This window comes from Dipodomys spectabilis, unplaced genomic scaffold, assembly GCF_019054845.1.
Source record: "Dipodomys spectabilis isolate Male_0828 unplaced genomic scaffold, ASM1905484v1 ptg000355l, whole genome shotgun sequence".
NCBI classification, from domain to species: Eukaryota; Metazoa; Chordata; class Mammalia; order Rodentia; family Heteromyidae; genus Dipodomys; species Dipodomys spectabilis.
Genome location: NW_024871032.1, coordinates 1,182,543 through 1,190,776, shown reverse-complemented (window position 1 = coordinate 1,190,776; position 8,234 = coordinate 1,182,543). Strand labels below are relative to the sequence as shown.

Here is an 8,234-nt window from a genome sequence, read left to right as displayed (position 1 = left end):
ATAACCAGTTTGATTTACAGCATGAGAAGTTATCCAACTGGCTTGCTTGGAAGCAGAGCATGGTCAATAGATATTAGTTCTGGATGCTCACTACATGTAATGGTTTCTGTACTACTTATCACATTTTATTTAGTATTTAAAAAAGACTGCTGGCTAAACTCAAACTCATCCATACAAGTTTATATTAAGTATTTCGCAAGTGTTATTTCCTTTAATTCTTAAGATAACATTTGCTATAATGCTAATGTTATTACCATTTTAGTGTTGGAAAAAATTGTAATTAAAGGCAGTAAGTGTATGGCCCAAAGACACAGTGAGTGAGGAAGAAAATGAGTCAAAGTTTCCAAAAGTCTTTCAGCAATACACAAAAGGTAGCTAAAATCTCTTCATTCTATGACACTCTCAATTCAATATTCATATTGTCCAAGAAATAATAGTATACAATGTCTTGGTGACATTGGGTTATCATGCACAGAACTGAGCTTATAAATTGAGGTACAAAGAGAAGCATATATTTTCTGTCCCACAGTTCCAGTGTCCTTTTTAAAATGTACTAAAACTTTTAAATATCAACACTTACTGTCTTTTAACAATTCCAAAACGAAATAAATTCACATATAATCAATCCAAAATGTTTTAAAAGTAGGAGATGACAAAACAGGCCCCTGTGAAGTAAATTTTCTTCTACTTTATACATTATTCTGAAAGCCTTTTGCTGGTTTATAAGGCCTGTAATCCTACTACTGGGGATATCTACTCAGGAGCCTAAGATCTGTGGATAACAGTTGGAAGCCTATCAGGGCAAAATAAATTCATAAGATTATTTTTCAAAAATTTTAATGAACTAGCAAAGGGCCAGGAATGGAGATGTAGCTCATTTAGTAGCTCACTAATAGAGCGAAAAGGACTAGCAAGACCTTGAAGCCCTGATTTCAAACTCTGAGCATGCCAACACACATGCAAGTGTGTGGGCACACTTTATTCAAAATTTATTCAAAATACCTTCATATCAGTGTTTTTCATTAATTTCTTAACGATTTTATGAGTGAAATAAAGGAAATAAACTCTTCCATCTCAGAACATTTTTATATGTTTTCATTGCAAAAATGCTGTACAGAAGGGTCACAGTTACACGAGCAAGGCAATGAGTACATTTCCTAACAAGCATTGTTAACTCCTCCTTTATTATTCCCCTACTATCCCTTCCCTTCCACCTCCACAAGTCCACTCACCTCCTCCCTTCCCCTGCCTCAATTGTAAAGTTCATTATACAACATAGTGTCTTGTGCATCTCATTGTTACAATGGGTGAACCTGTATCCCTATTTAAGCATTTTCTTTTTCTTCTTCCCATCCACAAATTAGAAGAGACTATAGACAAGATATAGGCGCACCAACTTCAAATACAGTGAAAACAGGTGTTATAACATGGGGTCGGAACATATAAAGAAGCAAAAAAAAAAAAAAAAAAAAAAAAAAACCACACTGTATGTTATAAGTATGTGAGAAACAATAGCAAGCAAGAAAAAACCACTTGTGTCACTAACTTCGGTTCATTTCCTTTAACATAATCTTATCTGGTCATATGCTCATAGCTTTTGACCTTTTCTGCTTATCCCAGACATGTATTAGTTATTGAAAATTAGGGAAACCATGGGACCTATGTTTATTTGGACTTGGCTTACTACACTTCATAATCTATTTCCGAAGCCTTTCCATTTCCTAACAAATTAGGCGATGGAATGACAGGAGTTTGCCTGTCATCCTTAAGCAGGGGCCATGTTAATCTTCTCGGTATCATTCCAAATTTAGTGTATATGATGCTTCCTCACTGCTTCTCAGGGAGCAGAGGAGGGAAGGCCTTCCCTCACCCTCCAGTACTGGAGATCTCCATCTTGGATACTGACAATGCTCGATGGAGCTGCTAGCTCCAACTTAAGCCTTGGAAGAAAACTGGAGTCATTTAGCAGGTCACAAGAACCTAAGCTGACCTGCCAGACTCAGCTCCACCCAGAGGAAAGTCACCCAGCTCGGGCGCCAGCCATAGGAGTGGCTTTCTTCACTGGGTAATCAGAGCCAGAGGCTGCCCCTCCCTTTAGCAGCCTTGACAATCAATTGAAATTCAGTAAACATAAACCCGGAGATTGGCTCCAGGCTGGGCTCTGGGAGTTTCTCACAAACTAGCACCCGGGAAAAGCTAAAGTTTGCTGAAAGTCCTCAACTCTACCCAGAACCTAGCCTCATCACAGCATCTCCAAACTTGAGGAAAAAGCCATCTCCCTCTTTTGTGATACTCAAAGCATATCTCCCTACCATTGAACTAATCTGGGAGGAGGATCACAAAATCCTTGGTAAAGCAGAGCATTTTTCTGCCTGTTCAAACAAACTGACTTAAGAAACCAACCAAGCCACAGGAAAATCAAACACCACTAGCAGACCAGAGACTCCAACAAGAGGCTATTTATGGACATAAGGGAGATACATGATTTTTCCGACCCCTAACAAAAAATTTTTTTCTTTTTTTTTTTTTTTTTTGGTACCTTTTATAAAAACTTTTTTCTAAAACTTTTTTAAATTTTTAATTTTTACCTTTTTTGAAAAAAATTGTTTTCTAGTAACTTTTTTTCCTCTTATAATTTTTATTTTAGGGGTATATGTGTGTGTGCGTGTTTCTTTCTTTTCTTTTAAAAAAATTCTTTTTGTTTTTTGCTTAGCTCTACTGAACTTCTGATCTTTTCTTCTTTCTTTCTTATCCTTTTCTTCTCTTTCGTTCTTCTTTATGCGATTTAATTGTTGTTCTGCACATCCTGGGATAAACCCGTAGTAGATTAGTAGACCTTATCCCCCATTGTGTACACACTTAATCCACAAATTCATTACTCAATTAAAAACCTCTTAGACTTAAATTCCTTAATAGCAGTACTACCTCTTTATACCTATATAATATTTTAAGTATTTTTATTTTTAAATTTTTCACATCTCCTTTATATTCCTCCCTGTCTCTCATTATATTCACGTTCTTCTCTGAATAGTTTGTATTCATTTCTGCTTCATATTTTAAATTTTTACTTTTCTATTTTTCTTGGTCACTTTTTTCCCTTTCCTTTCTTCTTCTTTTTTCGCTCTCTACTTTCATACTATCCAACTTATTTCCTTCTTTGAGATTAGGACTCAGTTAACTCTCCCTGTACATTCCCACATCATTCTATTCCTATTGTTAACCCACATGTCTCCCAAAACCTAATAATTTCTGGTTTACCAAATTCTTATTCATGGTTCGCACCCCATTAATATATAGTTGTTAAATGTTGAATAGATGTATCTGTTGAACTAGACTGTATCTGCAGAATATTGACTGTGCAAATACAGACTTTGGTTGATGCTTGCCTTAAGAAAGTGTTCTAGCAAAAAACTGGTGTTATTTTCATCCCAAATGGGCAGAGTAAGCTGGAAAAACACAAGAAAAATGGCAAGTCCGGGTATCTCCACTCCCACTCATGATAATCAGGGAACAGAACAGATAATGAATAATCCACTGCTGGCAAACATGATAAATGAAAATATTGAAAACATACAAAGGACTCTGTATGAGTGTGATAGGGAGAGAGAGGAGGCAAACAAAAGGTCAATGCAGGAAAAGATTGAAAACTTACAAAGGACTCTGTATGAGAGTGATAGGGAGAGAAAAGAGGCAATCCAAAGATTTATACAGGAATATCATGACCGTGAGGAAGCTACTCAAAAAATGATACAGGATTTGCATGAGCAGCTTGAGAATACTCAAAGAGAAAGGCAGGAATGGTGTGAGCAGGCTGAGAACACGCAAAGTGAACTACAGGAATGGCATGAACATCAGGAAGCTAAGCAAAGAGTAATACAGGAATTGATAGAGCAGGATGAGTATACACAAAGATCACTAAAGGCATTCATGGGAGCCATTAAAAAAGAGCTGAGGGAAGTCAGGGAGACCACAAAGGGAAAGCTGAATGGAACCCAACAGAAGGAATGGGAGTCCAAGGAAACCATAAACAATCAACTAAGTGATTTTAGAATAAACATTGAACACCCAATTAAGGAAGTAAAGACGTTCATTCAAGATCTAAAACAAAGCTGCAACAAAGGATTTGAAGCCATCAAAGCTGACTAATTAGAAGGAGAAGAATTTAAAATTAAAGTAGAAGTCTTGACAGCAGGTTAGAGGATGCAGGAGATCGAATCTCGGTGATTGAAGACAGCCTAGATATTATAGAGAAAGAACATACAACCATCCAAGACAAGTCCAAGAAATATGATAGATCTATCCAACACTTGGAAGACACCATCAGAAGGCCTAATCTGAGGATAATGGGTGTAGAGGAGCACCTAGAAACAGAAGTTAATGGTCTAGGAAATTTGTTTAACAGGATCCTAGCAGAGAACTTCCCAAGCATGCAAAAAGATAGGCCTATTCAGATACAAGAAGCTTTTAGAATTCCAAATAGACCAGACCAGAATAGGAAATCCCACTGTCACATTATAATCCACACAGGATCAACTCAGACCAAGGAAAAGATCCTTAAAGCTGTGAAGGAGTAGATGAATAACTTATAAAGGGAAACCAATTAGAAACACCACAGATTACTCAGCAGAGACAATCAAGGCAAGAAGAGCCTGGAATGATGTATGCCACCCCCTAAACACAAACAACTATCAAGGAAGAATACTCTACCCAGCTAAACTCTCCTTCATAACTGAAGGCCAAATTAAAACCTTCCATAGCAAAGAAAAATTGAAACAATACATCTCCACGAAACCAGCCCTACAAAAGATTCTTAAAGATGTCCTACAAATAGAAAACCAACAAGACCATAATAAAGGGCAAGAAACTGCACCCACAGTGAGAATCCAAGAACCATAGGAAGAACCCAGTTTTAGGAGCCCCAAGAAGGTGGATAACAAGGCAGGAACTCCCAAATACCTCTCAGTCCTATCTCTCATTATTAATGGACTTAACTCTCCAATTAAGTGACATAGACTCTCTAGTTGGATTAAAAAACAAGATCTTTCTATCTGGTGCCTTCAGAAGTCACATCTTGCCAGTAAAACAAACACATTTTCAATGTTAAAGTCTGGAACAAAATCTAGCAAGCAAGTGGCCCCCATAAATAGTCGATAGTTACAATCCTAATATCAGATAAAAGAACTTCAAATTAAAATTTGTGAGAAGAGATAAAGAAGGTCGCTACATACTAATTAAGCGATCTCTCCTTCAGGAGCATATTACAATTCTAAATATCTATTCGACAAACAACGGAGCACCCAAATTTATCCAATAAACACTACTTTCCCTCAAATCCCACATAGATCCAAAGAAATTAATTGTTGAGGATTTTAACACACCAATCTTCCCACTAGATAGATCAACTCGGCAAAACCTCAACAGAGAAACCGCAGATCTAAACAACTGCACAGATCAACTAGTTGTTACAGCCATCTACTGAATATTTCACCCAGCAGCTTCAGAAGTTTGCTTTCTGAGCAGCACATGGAACATTTTCTAACATAGACCACATTTTAGGTCACAAAGCAAACTTGTCCTAATTCAGAAACATTGAATTTATATCATGCATTCTCTCTGACCACAAGGGAAGAAAATTAGAACTCAACACCGAAAGCCACCAAAGAAAGTATTGAAACACACAAAGGCTGAACAAAACACTATTGAATGACCAGTGGGTCATGGAAGAGACTAGAAAGGAAATTCAAATTTTCATGATATTCAACAAAAATGAGCACACAAATTACCAGCTCCTCTGGGACACAGTAAAGGCAATACTCAGAGGCAAATTTGTAGCTCTGAGTTCCTACATCAACAAATTGGAGAGATCTGAAACCAACAATTTAATAAGACATCTGAACCTCCTTGAAAAAGAGCAGCAAGATAAACCCCAATCCAGTAGACAGAAAGAAATAATTAAAATTAAATCAGAATTAAATGAATTAGAATCCAAAAAAACTATAGAAAGAATCAACAAAAGAAAGATTTGGTTCTTTGAAAAAATTACCAGACCGTTAGCAAATCTTATCAGAAAAAGAAGAGAACACACCAAATAAATAAATTCAGAGATGAGAATGGAAACATCAGCACAGAAACAACCAAGATTCAGAACATTATAAGGGGATACTTCTCAAAACTTTATCTAATTAGTATGAGAACTTGGCAGAAATGGAACTTTTCCTAGCAAATATTGACATGACAAAACCAATCCAAGATGAGTTAAACCATCTTAACAGGCCCATATCAAGCATTGAAATAGAAACAGCAATAAGAGAACTCCCAGCTAAGAAAAGTCCAGGAACAGATGGATTTACAGAGGAATTCTACACAGCCTTCAAAGCAGAGCTCACACCAATACTCCTCCAATTCTTCAATGAAATTGAAAGAGAAAGTTCACTACCAAACACATTCTATGAAGCCATCATAACCCTCATCCCAAAATCAGGCAGGGACTCATCAAAGAAAGAGAACTATAGACCCATTTCTTTGATGAACATTGATGTAAAATTTCTCAACAAAATTTTGGCCAATCAACTTCAACAATTCATCCAAAATATCATACATTATGACCAAACAGGATTCATTTTAAGGATGCAAACCTGGTTCAATATATGGAAATCAATTAATATTATTCATCACATCAAAAGGTGCAAGGATAAGAACCACATGGTTTTCTAAACAGAATCAGAAAAGCATTCAACAAGATCCAGCACCCCTTTATGATGAAGGTTTTGGAAAAATTAGGAATCCATGGAACATTCCTCAATACAATAAAGGCTGTATATGACAAGCCTACAGCCAGCATTATACTTAATGGTGAAAAACTAAAGCCATTTCCTCTTAACTCAGTAACAAGAAAAGGAGGTCCACTCTCTCCACTTCTCTTCAATCTAATATTAGAATGCCTAGCTACAGCAATAAGACAAGATGCAAACATAAAGGGGATCCAAATAGGGAAAGAAGAGATAAAATTCTCCCTCTTTGCAGATGACATGATCTTCTCCACTCCCAAATTACTCAAGCTGATTCAAAACTTTGGCAAAGTAACAGGGTATAAAATTAACCCCTCAAAATCGATGGCTTTTCTGTATGCCAACAATGAGAAAAGTGTGGCTGAAATTAGGAAAGCAACTCCATTTGTAATAGCCCCACAAAAAATAAAATACCTAGGAATTAACTTAACCAAAGAAGTGAAGGACCTCTATGATGAAATCTTTAAAAACTTGAAAAAGAAGATCAAAACAGAACTTAGAAAATGGGAAAAACTCCCACGCTCCTGGATTGCAAAGATTAGCATCATAAAAATGGCAATACTTGCCAAGGCTATCTACAAATTCAATGCAATATCTATCAAAATTCAAACCTCATTCTACAAGGGAATAGAAGAGGCAATCCAAAAATTCATATGGAACAATAGAAGACCCCGAATAGCAAAACCGCTCCTCAACGGAAAGAATGCTGCTGGAGGAATATCAATACCAAATTTCAAGCTCTACTATAAAGCCATAGTAATCAAAACAGTTTGTCACTGGCACAAGAACAGACCTCAGGACCAATGGAATAGAATTGAAAACCCAGAAATGAACCTACAGAACTATAGCCATCTAATCTTTGATAAGGGAACTAAAAAAAATGGAATGGAAGAAAGACAGCCTCTTCAGTAAATGGTGCTGGCAAAATTGGTTAACTACCTCTAGAAAACTAAAGCTAAACACTTACATATCACCCAGCACAAAAATCAACTCCTAATGGATCAAAAACCTCGGAGTCAAAGCAGACACTCTGAAAACATTACAGGATGGAATAGGAGAAACCCTAGGTCTCTTTGGCACAGTCCGAAATTTTCTTAATAGCGACCCGGAAACACAACAAATCAAAGAAAGGTTAGACAAATGGGATTGCATGAAGTTGCAGAGCTTCTGCATGGCAAAGGACATAGCTAGCAAGATCAATAGAAAGCCCACAGATTGGGAGAAGATCTTCACTAGCCATACAACGGACAAGGCTCTCATATCTAAAATATACTTGGAACTCAAAAAATTAAATCCCCCAACAACAAATCCTCAAAGAAAAAAATGACCAACAAATATTTGGGCTAAAATCTTAAAGAGAAACTTCTGTGAAGAAGAAAGAAGGATGACCAATAGACACATGAAGAATTACTGAACTTCCCTAGCCATAAAAGAAAGGCAAATTAA

The 8,234-nt window shown here is 36.7% G+C and overlaps 1 non-coding gene across 1 annotated transcript; it reads right to left on the bottom strand.

Annotated features, from left to right (window-relative positions):
- Positions 1–1,724: 1,724 nt before the first annotated feature.
- LOC122095515 lies at positions 1,725–1,831 on the bottom strand. The gene has a single exon (XR_006145162.1). It is a non-coding gene; the product is annotated as a U6 spliceosomal RNA (small nuclear RNA).
- Positions 1,832–8,234: the final 6,403 nt, after the last annotated feature.